General features: G+C 37.4%; 1 protein-coding gene across 3 annotated transcripts in view; it reads left to right on the top strand.

Moving 5' to 3' along the window:
- The first annotated feature begins 5,603 nt into the window (after positions 1–5,603).
- The window catches only part of LOC5564635 (unconventional myosin-IXa), a 220,670-nt gene continuing 210,569 nt past the window's right edge, over positions 5,604–15,704 (top strand). Inside the window, exons 1-2 of one of the 3 annotated variants that reach the window (XM_021849218.1) lie at positions 5,604–6,062; positions 6,481–6,889. The gene's annotated coding sequence lies outside the window, so the exon portion shown is untranslated. Of the gene's footprint in view, positions 6,890–15,704 lie in introns of all 3 variants that reach the window. The other 2 variants (XM_021849217.1, XM_021849216.1) reach the window with 2 other exon arrangements.

The raw sequence follows: 15,704 nt of genomic DNA, 5'->3' as shown, positions 1-15,704 counted from the left end.
AAACATGATCAAAAGTGTCAAGGTTCATTTATGGACCAAATTTTTAAATTAATGTTTAAACATGATATAGTCATTATTTGAGCGGGAAAAATTGCTAAAGTAATTACATTAACATGCTTTTTCGTGTTATTAAATAAAAACAAGATTTCATTACAAATTTTAGGACCCAATTTATGGCACGTACAGAGGCTCATGAGATGACACAGATGACAGATGATATAATTGACACATTACATCGTCATGTGAGATCATAAGTTATGCGAGATTTGGCTACTTCTATTTGATTTTACAGTATTTAAACGATCAAATTATATACGCGTAACGGTCTGTCTAAAATACCATGATCACTCTATCCCTCCCTTCCCGAAATGAGCCATGAATGTCAATAATAGGATTCGCCGGTTGTGTATATGTAACAATGCTTGACCTCAGATTTCTTATATCAGTATTTCTGTTACTCGATAAGATAAGAAATCATCTGGGAGCGTCGAGCGTCCGTTCTACATTATCTATATACAACTGACAATGTTTCTTTGTAGTAACGCGCGTATCTTGATCGAGTAGAACGTAGGTAAAAAATAAAAAACAAACGTCCGATTTTCAGATTAGATATATTGTCTTTTATAAATATTCATAACTTAAAGTTTGGACTCCAAACAATATCGATAATTGACATTTATTAAAAAATTTAATCGTTTTCTTTCATGCGATATGAATCATGAACGTATTTTCACATTAATCCGAAAGTTTAGATTGATGTAAAGCTATTGTTTTTATTTCTTTAAAATGCAACATTTTCGGTTGAAATAAATTAAGCATACCTTTACATTTCAAATTATTTTGAACGATAGCTATGTTGCATCTCATCGTGAACGATGAGAATGACAGTGAGAACATGCTAATGAACGGCGAGATGCTGGCAATGCTCTCTACACGCTCTACACCCAGGCAAATTCCCACATATTTATTTGCAAATTTCCGTGTGGTTCGGTGCTTGCGAATTATGTGCTGACAGTACAATGAATGAATGATGCAAAATCACACATGGAATGTGCTGGCAATGTATGGCTTGCTCTGAAATGTATATGCCAAGTTAGTGGAATATATTTTGAAGCCTCATTGCAAAAGCACGTCCTTTGCACATGACCACCCCCTTCATGTGCAAAGGCATGAATATTTCTTCAATGTTTTCTATTCCACCGATTATTCGTCGCCACCAATCAACTTGGAATAAAATTCTATACAAATTTGAAGTTTATAGGCCAGGGGAAGTGGTTCACCTAGAGTGAAATTATGTCAAAGAAAAAGTAGATTTTGTATGAGAATTGACAGAAAAATGAATGACTAGTTCATCCACTTCTCCTGGCCTATTCTGTAAACAATTTTTTTTTCGAAGTGCTAGTGGTTGGTAGAAGCTGCCAGTCTAAAGCATAGGATCTCACGGTGTCATAAAAATGAACACAAAGTGAGAAAAACTGACAGATTAACTTTCCAGTACCAACGAAAACATCATCGTTCAGTGAGACCTTGGTGAGATTAAGGGGCAATGCAGCGCGGTGCGATGTGTTTTACCGAAGAAAGTTGTATTTTTCTACATGGTATCTCACAATGTGAATTTAAAAAAAAAAACCTAAAAAAAAAATCAATCAAAATTTAATTTTGATGATAATTTAGCATAACCAACCCAATATTAACATTTTACATATTATTGAAAATTCGATAACGCAATTGTCTGTAGACTTTGTCTATGTACTATAGGGATCATACACAAATTATATCACGTTTAAATGCAGCTTTTCCGACCTCCTTCCCCTTTGTTACGTGTTTTGTATGAGTCCTCCAAAAAATTTGTAAGGCTTGTCACGCATGGCTTGACCCTCTCCCCCTATATGTTGCCAGTGTTGAGTAGCAGTGATCGCCCCTTACTAGATTTTATGAACGGCAGAACTGGTAGCACTGCTGCTAACGATCCATACACGCAAAAAAATTGTGCGGTAAAAACTACCATTTTAGGGGGTTAACTTAAGCGATCGCACCGGCAATTTTCAGCAGACCAGAAATGCGCTTGATTTTACCATGTGTGTAGTCGAAATCAGATTGTTGTAAATTATTTCTGTCAGATGTGCCAGTAATGTGGTGTGATGTACCGTAAACATAGTAAATTGATCTGAAATTCCATGGTAGTTTCAAGAATGGGCGTAGTCAACTAAAATAGTAATTTTTACCACAGATTTTTTTCCCGTGTACGCATCGAGGGTGTAGGTGTTGTTTTTATGTTTACCTTTTAGTTATAAGCGAACGGTTTCAATCGAAACATCGAATAAATGTTCAACTAGCACGTAGTACGAATTCGTGTTTTCTTTTTGCGATTGTACAATTTCACGGGATACCGGAGGTCGGCCAACAGCCAGATGAGATAAGAAATCATGTGGAAGCGTCCATTCTTATCTATACACAATTCGCAATCAGCCGGTTTTTCATTGAGGATAGCGCACATATTTTGATCGAGTAGAATATAAGTGCAAAATTGAATCTGAAAAGGCTTCGATTTTTTAGATTAGATTTTTGTTAATTATAATAAACCTTCGACCGAATATCGACAAGGTACACTGGGGCAATGTGAATATTTAGGGTGACCAGCGAACCGAGAAATATCCTGAAATTTCATATCACCGGGAAGGAACCGGGAAATATACGGAAATTTCAATTACCATCGGGAAAATGCTTCATTTTGGTTTCTAGCAGATGTAATAACAAGCATTGGCCTTTAGATTCGAACTGGATATGGTTTTTTTCAATAAGTCAGATACGATTTTTTTTATTTTATTTATCAGGAACGTTTAACGCTCCGTCATCATAATCATCGTCATCATCGAAACTTCAAAAGCAGTTTTTCTGTTCAAAATTATTCGATGAAAATGTGTTCACTGTGTTTCGGTTGGAGAATAGAATACAGTGAACACATCTTTGTGTAAATTTTCTTGATTTTCAACGAAAAAACTTTTGAAAATTCAGAAATCAATGACGGATCCTGCCCCCTTTATCTATCACAGTTCACAGCATTTGCGAGAACTACCAGAGAGGGACAAAACCACCGTTTCCCTACGCTTTAGTTCTTCCATCATTATAGCACGGCTTTCCTAACGCCTGATACATTCTGTTAATCAAACAGCAAGTCTCTCTGCCATAAAATTATACCAGCCCTACACCTTCCCGCATGAACTGGCGTAGCTGCAGGGGTATATCCGATCTACTGTAGGCCAGTTTAAAATGCATCATCAAATCCTCACCCTTCCCCTCATTGATCTGCATTCTGGCGTGGCAGGCGCCATTGTTGCCTAAAAATAGAAGATCACCAGCACTTATACACTGAGGGTGTCTGTTAGTCCCAAGCAGTCATCTGGTTGATTCCTTGTGCAAGTGCAGCTGATCTGGCCATACTGGAGTAGCAACCACGGGTGGCCAATCAAGCTCAAGTTTCAGTAAAAAGTAGCTGATAAGCAAATTGAAAATTGTTAAACTGACAAGGGGTCGTCTATAACCACGTGATCATTAATGGGGGGAGGGGAGGGCTTGGCCATAAACCACGGTCCATACAAATTTTCAAATTTTTGAATGGGCAAATGGAGAAGTTTGGAATCCCAAAAAATGACCACGTGGTTAATGGACAGCCCCCAACATGTATCACTCTTAATTTGAATAGCAGGGTTGTTAAATTAAACTTCTAAAAAAGTTCAAAATTTGAAGTCGTGATCGTCAAAATAAATATAGTTGTTCCTACTGTAAATATACAATTCCTAGAGATACAATTTTACTGAAAATCGCTTATTGTTATAATAACAATGCAATATTCTCAAAAACATATTTATTTTTCTATTTGTGATTATGTTCCTGCAATAATTTGGATTTAATCATTATAAGTTTTTTACGACTTTAAAAATTATAGTAGTCAGTATGAAATTAACAAAAAAATGAGTCGTGAAATATATTAAAAAAGACGTGTTCTTAAAAAGTTTGTTGATTTTGACAAGGTGTAAAAGTTTGCAAATCAATTTTTTAACTGCGATAGACTAGAGCTAAACTGTTGACTTATTTGCTTCGAGGCGGTAGAAACGGTCAGCAATTTCAGAATTTTTAAAAGCAGTTTTTTTTTTCGTTTAAAAACCAACGAAGTTTGAATGGAAATATGTTTACTGTATACTATTCTCCTACCATAATACAATGAACAAGCGAATAAATGACGGTTTCGAGCAGATTATGAAGTTTCGATGATGATGATGATGATTGCGATGACGGGTTTTTGAACCTTTAAGCTGCTTTTGTTGAACCGTTATATTTTTTTTTAATTTACGAGAAGTTACGAAAAACTATACTTTAAGCTTTAATTTATACCTTGGAGGTAAAAAATGCAGGCATCAAGTTATCGCACCACAATGTTAGCAGGCAACACTTTCATTCAAAACTTAGTTTGTAAAATTTTATTAGCGATTACTTGAAAATCGTTTGTTTGAAAAATCAGAAAAATTGCAACTGATCAATGCCGTATGTCAAATCGTTCTATTTGTTTTTCATTTTTTTTATATTAACGATTTTTTCCTCTTATTCACGAGCGGGAAAAAATGAAATATCGGGAAACCCCCGGGAGAAAACCAAGAATTTGAAATCAGACATTCACTGGTTACCTTGCACATTATATGCCGCCAAAACATCAAATATATGAGCTTAAACATCAAATGCACTGCCCATAAATGCATGTCAGTCTCACGCTTGCTGGATTTCCTATTCACATGGGACAATTATGCGTTTATGGGCAGTGCAGCCCGTCATTTTTATGACTGAAAAGTATTGTATTCTAAATAAATTGTTATTAAAAACCTCATTCAGATGAACTGTTTTCCAAAGATGCTGGTAAAACCCAAACACAAGACTAGTAATTTCTACTGCGTTTGCTGGCATGGAATTTTACTCAAAAGGCTATTTATGCTTCGTTGTGATGCCAACGAAATATGTTTTGCTGAGACGTTCATGTGAGGGTTTGTCCCAAGCGCCTATTGCACGGTAACGGCATCAGCAAATCGTTATCTTTCCCTACTTTGGATAATCTGTCAAAGCTCACAGGTATTGGCATGGTTGGGTTTTCAAGTTTTGTTGAAAAACGAAATTGGGAGAGCCAATGAACATTTTACTATCTAGGGTACGGCCACTATTTTTCGCCATAGCAGTTTCAAAAATAGATTTATAAAGAATTCTCAAACCGTCATCGTTTTACAAATTTTCTAAACCAGTTTTTTCGCGCAAATCCAAAGCAATGTTCATGAAAACTTATCATTGCACTGTCCTTGCTCTGTGGAAAGCAGTGAAACTATTACCATTGAGATTTATTAGAATTCGAACAAATAAACTGGATTTTAATTTTGGATCATGGCTGATGATTGAATGACGGATCCCTGCTCCCTTAATGGTCGACAAACGTTGACGGTGAGATGCGAATGAGATGGGTGAGATTCCTCCGCGGATCGTGTTCGTCTCGGGTATGCTCCAATGATGGTGATGACGATGACGATGATTGGTCTCGCCCTCGCGACGTCGTCTTTCGGTCGTCGTGTCAAAGCCAGCAGCCAGCCATCAAGAAGAGTATCAGCTCGCCTCGCAGCAAGCGACGGTCGTTTTCAGTTCAGTCGTCAGTGTAGTTGCGTCAAAATCAAAAGTGAAGGAAGAAAAGAAGGACCACTTCCCGAAGACTGGTCTCTTCTGTGCGAAAAAGATTCGAAAACTAAAGTGGAATAAAGTGTGCATTTTGTAACAGGTGGAGGACAGAAACTCCACCCGGTCAAGTTGTGAAGTGCAGCGGAATCTCGGTTTTTCGGAGTTTGAGAAAAGTGACAGTCCGGGAGTTGGATTTCTGCGAAATTTCCGTGAGCCTTTGATCACCACTCGAAGTCCAACAATCTCCATCATCATCATCATTGTAATCATCATCGCCGTCTTCGTCACGGATGGAGAATTGAAAGTGGTGGAATTGTGAATTCCCTCGGAGGCAAAACGAGAGGCAACAAGCAGCAGTAGGTATCCAGCGGTGTCGCGTTTCGTTCGTGGCGTTTCGATTCCGTCTTGTGGTCCCGAAAAGTGTTCGCTCATTGCGAGTTTTGCGGAGTTTTGTTACTTCCGGTGGTTTGGACTTGTGATACGTGGGCCAGATTCGCGGCCGTCGACATTTTGAGACACCCAACACATTCTCGCGAGTTCTCTGTGCGGAGGTCCAGCAGGGCCCCAAAGTGGTTCAAAGAATACGACGGTAGTGGCAAGTGGAAGATGGCTGGAATTTTCCTGCCATCGTCGTGGCCGCGAAATTGACCTCCATTGGGGGAACCGGGATCCATAGTGCCCTCAAAGGTGATTACTGTTTATTGTGTCCCCACCGTTGTCTCTTTGTTTCCACAATCCGGCGGAGGAGAAGTAATTTTCGTATTGGAAAAATAGGCTATCTGTACGACATGTCGTCGAAATTGCACAAGTAGAGAGTCAGAAGAAATAAGAAGAGAAGAAAACATCCGAGAGGAAAGTGAGCAGCAGCAAAAGATACAACAGCAGCAGCAGGGAAGGTACCACATCAAGTAAAGTGCGCCCCCCCTGTGGCCGTGTGTGTGTGCTTGAGTGTATGTGTGTCTGTGCGAAGCTGTGAAAGTGATTCCAGAAATCTGTGTGTACACGAACGAACCTCTAAAGAAACGACTTATTTGGAGGCGAGCCAAAGCAACGAGCAACAGGAGGCCGCCAAGGAGGTGGAGGAGGAGAAGGTGGGCAGCCCAGTGGCTCTTTTCTGCTGGCTACAGGGTACGGACTCAAGACTCAACACCAGACGAATCTCGGAGGAACTGGTGCGGAATTGGTAGGTACCAAGTCATTTACTACTACTGATGGCATCGGCCAGAAGTACCGGAAAGTTGCGTGAGCAACTGGGCGGAATTGGGATTTGGGCGGGATGCAGAGTATTGTTGCAGTGAGTTACAATTGGACGTAGTTCACTCTACTGACTTAAATTACTTGCGTGCTGTAGAAATTCATATATTTTTATACAAACATGCTTGAATGAATATTAATCAGACAACTTCTAAGATCTTTTGCTAGGGAAATTTTCAGATACTTCTTCCTGTCTCAAAAGGTTCTTTAGAAAGTCTCCTAGAAGGGCCTCTGAAATTATGGCTAGTGGCTTTAATTTCCATCTATATGCTTCGAAACGGCATACAGTCAAACCTTCATGAGTCGATATCTGAAGGGACCATCTACGCATGGAGATATTGAGTCATAGAACAGAAATACTAAGGAAAGCTGTTTGAAGGGGCCTTGAAATACATTTAAAACAATGAAAATCCTATCATTATTATGGATGGATATAAATATGCAATTCATGCAAAAAGTTTATTAAACTTATGATACCTTATCATATTTATTGGTAAATACTGTAAATTGTATATGGACAAAAGCCATGTAGGTTATCCAATAATGATCATGTAATACTCAAATGTAAAAATCACCAGTGTTTTCAAGAGGGCATATTTAGCTGGTTGAATTTTAGAAGGTTTAGGTTTCTTCAAAGTTTAATTTCAAATTGTTCAGTGTTCTGCAAAATAATTGATCGATTGAACGCCAATGAAAGGTATGTTACATTGTATGTTAAAGGTTTATACACAAAATAATCAAATATACCAGGGCTGCCCAACGTACGGCCCAACAATGGACTCCGTTTTGTGCGGCCCGCGATGAGTTTGAACACCCTCCTCATATCTGGCCCGTGGACTGTTCTGTCTTGAGTGCAGAATATACCATGACATGCTATTTCAACTTTAAGCTAATATTTCAGCTTGGTTATATACAGTCAACTCTCCCTAACTCGATATTGAAGTTACAGAACACTAAACCAGTGTAACTGAGATACAAGGGATCAACTTTAACTATGGTTCTCTAACTTGATATCGAGATACGGAATATCGAGTAAGGGAGATTTAACTGTATTACTTGGCATGATATCTCTTGCAGATTAAATATCCTTTTACAAGTTATTTTAATGCTCAGATTATTTTAATTTAATGTCATAATCAATTCCAATAACTCAAAATTCTCAGCATGATTACATAGAGTTGTAGCCAAGCATTCCACTGAATCTGGGACAAAATTCTCACAAACTCTCGGCAGGGTTTCCATATAAATCTGAGAATTTTTTTTGTGAATTTCTTGACAGCATTCCCATAGACTTAGGACGGAATCTATAAGAATTATAAGCACACTGTTGGCAAGAATCTTCGGGTCAAATTCGTTTCGGATTTTAGTTAGAATTCAGAATATGTTTCTTAGAAAATCCTGAATGTCATTCTCACAGAGTCTCGAGTTATAGCCTGTCCTAACTCTGAGTACAATTTCACAAGATTATAACTAAAACCTAGGAAAATTTTACACAGAATCCTGACTAAGATACTCCGCAGCATGTTTTTCTTTCATTTTCATTTTATGAAAATGTTGAAGTTTATTGTGACCCTAAAATCTTGGCCCGCCCAATAGCATTCTTCCTGAAATATGCACACCTAAAAATTTGAAAATTACTGTGGACCTAATGCACGTTATGACTGAATGACACATGATATAAGTGATGGAACAACACAAAAACGTGTGCTTGAAGATGTGTTGAATAAAAAATGTAGTTTTTCACGATAAAAGACACGAGATCGACATTTCCCGAATCAGACATTAACGTTTTTAATTAGACACATATTTACGTCATTTGCCTCGCTTCGATGTACATAACCAAAAGACGTAAACCATATGATTTTTTGGGAATGCTTCAAAAAGCTTGGGAAAGCCTGAAATATGCATTGTTTTATCTAATGAATATAATCAAAGTCAAGTGGCAAAAGTTCATTTGGTAAACCGATGAACCTGTGAAAAACTACATGGAAAAGAACCATAATATAAATGTTCCAATAGTGGAGGTATTAAGCACCGCTCAATTTCATTTAATCTTTCAAAATTCAAGAAGCGCAATAAATGTAAATTAGGATGATTCAAATTTCAAAAAAGTTTGATAATCCCACCTCCCAAATATTCCTAACCTTTCTAACGATAAAAATAGTGTTTTGTGAAATTTTTAGCTCTTTCGGTGAAGATTTAAACGTAGCCGATGTAGGTTTATATGAAAATTGATATGGGGAAATTTCGAGAAATGTTTTGAACACGTTGGTACCATAATGCAAGTTCAAACTTGTCATCGCATAGTGAAAATTCAGGCTTCAAATCCCGATAAAGGAAGTTGCTGAAAAGAGCAGTTCAATACAACGAATAGGAGAAGAGATATTCATGAATTTGTTTGGTATTAGTAAGCTCCATATGGGAATTTAGCTCTGCAATTTTTTGCAAAAATACGATAAAAATTTCCTTTATAAGAATGAGTTTTTGCTATGAGATAATAAGTTTATACATACATTTCAGTACTAATGTATTTGGAACATGTTTCAAAATTTCTCCAAATCTACATCGTATTTGGGCCACTTTTAATTCACCACCGGAAAAGCTTAAAATTTCATGAAACACTATTTTTATCGTAAGGAAGGTAAGGAAGATATGAGAAGTTGAATTTTCAACTTTTGTTGTTGCAGTATATCTATAATTTGTGTTCCTATAGTTGCGGTATCCGTTGTTTTCTTATGGGATCCTCCATTATAGGAACACTACCGCAACTATTAGTAAAAGTGAAAAACGTTTGACCAGGTTTGATGGTATTTCATTGATTTTGAAGCTATTCAAACAATGTTTTCAACTATTTCAAGTACCAACAAGCCAGTACGTCGATTGGTAGTGTCGGTTCAGTGACTAATTCAATGAACTCAGTATAAATGGCACTATCGCAACTATAGAGGCACCCACTACTAATGGATCACTTATCCTTTATCTGGATAAACATTTAAAAAGGGCTCAAGAGGTTTTGGGCCTTTTTTTCGGAAACGTTGCTGTTGACCCCTTTTTACCCCGCCCACGCAGACTAACACCACTACCAAGAAGATGAATGTTAGTTCTTCCTGATAGTGGTATTGTTGAGCATGGACGAGTTAAATTGGGCTCAACAGCTACTGGCAAAGTTATTGTTTACCAATGTCGATGTACCCTTTTCTAATGTTTGTTCAGATATGTTTTTAGATAAATCTGACATGATTACTTTGTTCAGTGCTCCATGACTTGATATCGACTCATAGAAATATACAGTGTATAGTTACACCAGTTGATATCGAGTAATGGAACATTGACCCATTGAGGATTCACTGTATTCAAAATGTTGCTGAAATAAGCAGAGATTCATACGAAAATTACTGAAATTATAAAATTAATCAGTTTATTTTTTCCTTTAATTTTGGGTATTAAATCCTGTCGAGACAAGTCGCTTTCACTTCGAGTGACGTAAGACGGCTAATGTCAATCGAATGGGAGCGAGTCGAGAATAATTGTCACCTGTTTCGACATGCCGCGCTGAATTTAGCATTAGTAGTATTAAGGCTCTAATAGGAATCGATCATTTGTCAAAACCTAAAAATCAGTTTAACTCCGATCGATCAACAAATCAAAAAAAAACCTCCGTTTATCATAATTGACAAAATAAAATATGGACGTACAGTCATCTCTCCCTTACTCGATATTGAAGGGACCATCGAGTTAGGGAGGTATCGAGTTACGGAACACAAAACCAGTGCAACTACGATCTAAGGGACCATCGAGTTAGCCATGAAAACCAACTTTTACTATGGTTCTCTAACTCGATATCGAGGTACGGAATATCGAGTAAGAAACAAGTAACTGTATTTATTTTTCTAGAATTTTTGTGCGTTAGAAAGAAAACTGCTGTTTCAATTTTGACCGATTTTCAATAGAACCTCAAGCAATTCGCTTTTATGCGGCTATCAGGGATCGAAGTTTCAAAAATGTTAATTTTAGATATCCATCATGAATGCGAAGAATTCCATTGCAAACTCAGGTCTTCCACTTAGAAGCAAAAAAAAAACATCCCTGATAGCATCTCAGGCCGATGACATAATAACGCGTATGCGTGCGCGAACGTGTTGCGATCAAAGGAAATCCTATTGTTGATATTCTGCTTTGCGGGCCGCGCCCTTAGTAACTCTTAACGAGATATCTAACATTATTCTTATCTTAGAAGCAAATTCTCATGGAATCATTGGAAGAGGGCGTTCTATTATAGATCCTCATTGATAGGTGATGGAATAAGTGATATGTTGGCCTTGATTACCTTCAAAGTCAGCTGCGATCTTTTCGACTATATTAAAATCCTAAAAACATATGAAAATACTGCAAAGCTGGGTGAACAACTGCAACTGGGTGGAATCGTTATTTTAGTGGAATGCAGACCTTTGTTGTAATGAGCTACAATTGAACATAACTAATTTTCTTAATTACGATTGGTTTGATCGTAATTTTCTATCTTGTGTACTCACTTAAACAACATGTGTCCTATAGAAATCCACAGGAAACTGTCTGCAAAATGATTCACGAATATCATACTAACCTTAGCTTAACATTTGCTGGGAAATCCTTCAGATAACCTTCATGTCTCAGAAGATTCCTGGATAAATCTCCCAGAAATGTCTCAGAAGTTCTGGAATGAAGATCATAACTAACAGATAGGGACTGTAATTTCTTGTGTATGCTTCACAAAAGCATTTTACTGAAATAAAAGCACCGTTTGTTGACATTCCGCAAGCGAAAATTCATACCTTTTCCTACATATCTAGAAATAAATTAGAATGCAATTTCAAAGTAATAATACTCAGTCTGCTTACATAGAGAAATTATGCTGATACCTTTTCAGCTATGTTAGTGCAATACCAACCGATTTTCATATGGGCAATCGTGAGATAAATTAGCCCAACCATGGTACGCCTACTGCTGCCATAGCAGCTTGACGTTTTTGTTTTGGACGTCGAATAATCATTTCAACTGTTCTACAAAAAAATCTAACATAACAAGACTGTTTGAGATTTGTGTGTTTTTTGGTCGAATCCAATGTCAATGAATTATAAGCATGATTCTCACCGAATCCAGGGCATGAATATTGCTAAACTCTTGAAAGGATTTGAGCAGAATCATGCACAGGATTTTTACAAAATCATCATTAGAATCCTTGGTAGGTTTAACACTGCATTTGAATCAATTATTTCGGTTTTACAATGACCCTAGATTACGTTTTCACAGAATGCTGAACATTTTTGGAATATCCAGGGCAGAATTTCAAATAGAGTTCAAAACTCGATTTCAATAAAACTCTAGGATTTTGACAAAGAGCTGGGGGTAGTCCGCGCCCAATCTAGAGAACAGGGAGTCGTGAGTTCGATTCTCACCGAGAAGACGTGTAACTTTTTCGCAAACTTCACATCACTTTGTCCATTTAATGTGAAACAGTTTGGAATCAACTTTTAAGCCTGCACTAAAACTTCAAAGGCACAACTCTCGCGGAGAAAGCACCCAACAACAGTGCACTTTCGACTTTGCGCAATAGCAGAATGTTTAATATGAGAAGATCAGAAACGTTTGCCAACTATTTCTCCAGTTTAGTGCCTTTGAAGTCGTGAGTAGGGGCACAAGCCGGCCCTGTGAGCCGACCATCTTTCGATTTCGAGATGTTTTACCTTAATCCAATTGCAAAGTATATGGAATGTTTAGTTTTTCGGTAGTTGTTATAGTTTATTTGTTAGACACGCAGTTGCTTCCAGCCATGAAATCAAGTCACATTGTGATAATGAACGGATCATTAACACATTGTTAAAGTCGGATCCTTTTTCTTATCTTGGATCTCACTTCTAACGCGAAGCTTGTTGTCAATTATGATTTATTATGATGAACCAACAAAATTGTTGATATTTCGCCACCTAGACATCTGATAACCAGATCAAAATGCAGTGTTGCTAATTTTGAGATTTTGATCTCTCGCGCAGAATTTCTATAGGGGAACATGGTCCAATTCGGACCTAGTAACAGTTTTTTGGCCATATCTTTCCAAAACGATGGACGGCATGAAAAGTTTTATGTTTTCTTGGAAGCCTGATTTATCGCGCGCACTTTTCTCTCAGAGAGCTTGTGATACCTTTTACCAGGACATGACTAGACATGTTTGAACAAACTTCTCTAAAAGATCCGAATTGGACCAACCCTGTTAAATTTCGGACCCCCTATGTTCTAATTCGGACCACTTTATATTTTATCGTTTTTTATGGTAGTTTTAAAAAATAACTTCAATTTATTTGGTATCAAAGCTTGTTGAACTTCTTATATAAGCGCAAGCATAAAACAATAATTAAAAAAAAACATGGGTGATATCCGAAACTGGTTCAAAATTGATTGCATTGAACTTTCCCTAACTCGATTTCAATCTGACCATCGTGTATGGGAGATACCGAGATAAAGAACACAATTTTTTTTTAATTCTGGCGCTTTTTGTTATTTTGACAACATACATTGGAAAAAGCCATTTTTGCTTAGAATATAGTAGAATTCATATTGAATCATGGCAGGAAAATATCGGGTTTAAAAGGTGAACTTGTTCGAGAAACTGAAAGAGACAGCATCGAGTCTTGGGCCATCAAGTTGGAGAAGTACCGTTTTGATTCATATTACGGACACTTAAGGACTCAGAGAAATATAACCCAGCATAGAGCATACAAAATAAATCATTCTGTATGATTCCTTAGCGCTATCGAGCGTCCTAAGCCCTTTACTTTCGAACGGTGGGTGAAGAATACGCTTTCGCAACTTCAATAATTTTAAATAAATCAAAATGTGTGGCCTTTTCATGATTCTGATTCCGGACGCTTCCTCACTTTTGCCTCATATTCCGGACATTTTGAATCGAATTCCGGACAGCTCATGATAATCATTAATGGAACAGTCAAATCATCAATCGAAATCGTTAAACCACCAAAGAGACATCTAAGGTAGTTGGGCATTATAAATTATCAAAGATATTTATGGAAAAAGTTTACTAAAACGAGCCTTGGAATTGAGAACTTTTGAACAGCAAAAATTGAAACATTTCGCGTGAAATGTTTCCCATACAAAGTAGAGTGTCCGGAATTTGAAGCTGTCCGTAATATGAATCAAAACGGTATCGACATACATTTTAGGGTCAAAGTACGCTATATTGAAGTGATTATAAAATGAAGCCAACCTGCAAATTTGTTTTGTTCTCAGCACTCGTATTGTTTTTTTTTATCATATGGTCAAACAAATTTGGAAAGCTATATCCAAAATAGGATGTGGTATTAATGGAGATGCTTTTCAATTAGCTGGTTTTTTATTCCTTTTTTGTGGTCTACCGTGTTTCTTAGATTTTTTCGAAGACATTTTCTTGCCCGCAACAGAAACAAAGGCACCGTCCATCAATATTACAACTTCTATAATTTTCTAGCAAGTCTTTCACGGGGTGGAGCTTATGAAATAGACTGACTGTTTGTTGAAAATCAAAAGGTCCGTATTGAACCATATCAAAAGGTCCGGATTGGACCAATACACATATTAAGATGTTGAAACTAGTTGAGCACAAACACTGTATAGACATATCAAAACCATATGGTCAGATGAAAGCAAGGCTTGAGGGATTCGATTGGAAAATAACACAGAAAGATTGAAGAATTGTTGTCAATTACAGAAGCTTGGAAATAATGCTAACCGATAGCACATTAGAGCAGTTCAAAACAACAAACTAATATAAAAATCAAACGAAATAACTGAAAGGAGTCAAATGTTTTGTGTTAGATCCTAGCCAGACGGTGGGTAGAAAAACGGTACACACGATCTTTACTGTAGCTCCAGTATTGAGAAATGCTTGACGGTCCGAATTAGAACAGGGTCCGAATTGTACCAGCTTCCCCTACGAATGGAAAGACGGCATTTTTTCAACATTAGACATTCTGTGTAACTCATTAGTACTTAGTTTAGATTTTCTATTAATAAGAGGATAGACATTTTACATATTTGTTACATTTGGCTTGAATGCCATCAATGTAATTTTTGAAGTTTAAATTTTTATCTAGCATGAGCCCTAGATTCTTAACTTTATCTGACCAATTAATTGGAACCCCTCTCATCCTGACAACATGTCTACTCCTTCTTCTTCTTTCTGGCGTTACGTCCCAACTGGGACAAAGCCTGCTACTCATATTAGTGTTCTTATGAGCACTTCCACAGTTATTAACTGAGAGCTTTCGTTGCCGATTGACCATTTTTGCATGTGTATATCGTGTGGCAGGTACGAAGATACTCTATGCCCTGGGAATTCGAGAAAATTTCCAACCCGAAAAGATCCTCGACCGGTGGGATACGAACCCACGACCCTCAGCTTGGTCTTGCTGAATAGCTGCGCGTTTACCGCTCCGGCTATCTGGGCCCCATAACAGCATGTCTACTTGAAGGTTTCAAATAAATAGCTTCTGATTTACGTGGGAATATTGTATGTTGTGTTTTGGAAGCATTTGGAGAAATCTTCCATTTTTGCAAGTATAAGAAAATTTATCCAAACTTTTTTCATTGGCAAAACTTGAAATTTCGTTGATTTGGACCTTCATTCTGTTCAAAAAGTTCAAAAACGTTTACTGATGGAGGAAAGCAAACAGATTGGACAATAGCTATGAGCTTCTGCAGGATATTAGTCCACT

This window comes from Aedes aegypti, chromosome 3 (assembly GCF_002204515.2).
Source record: "Aedes aegypti strain LVP_AGWG chromosome 3, AaegL5.0 Primary Assembly, whole genome shotgun sequence".
Taxonomy (NCBI): Eukaryota; Metazoa; Arthropoda; class Insecta; order Diptera; family Culicidae; genus Aedes; species Aedes aegypti.
This window is presented reverse-complemented; position numbering and strand designations above follow the sequence as displayed.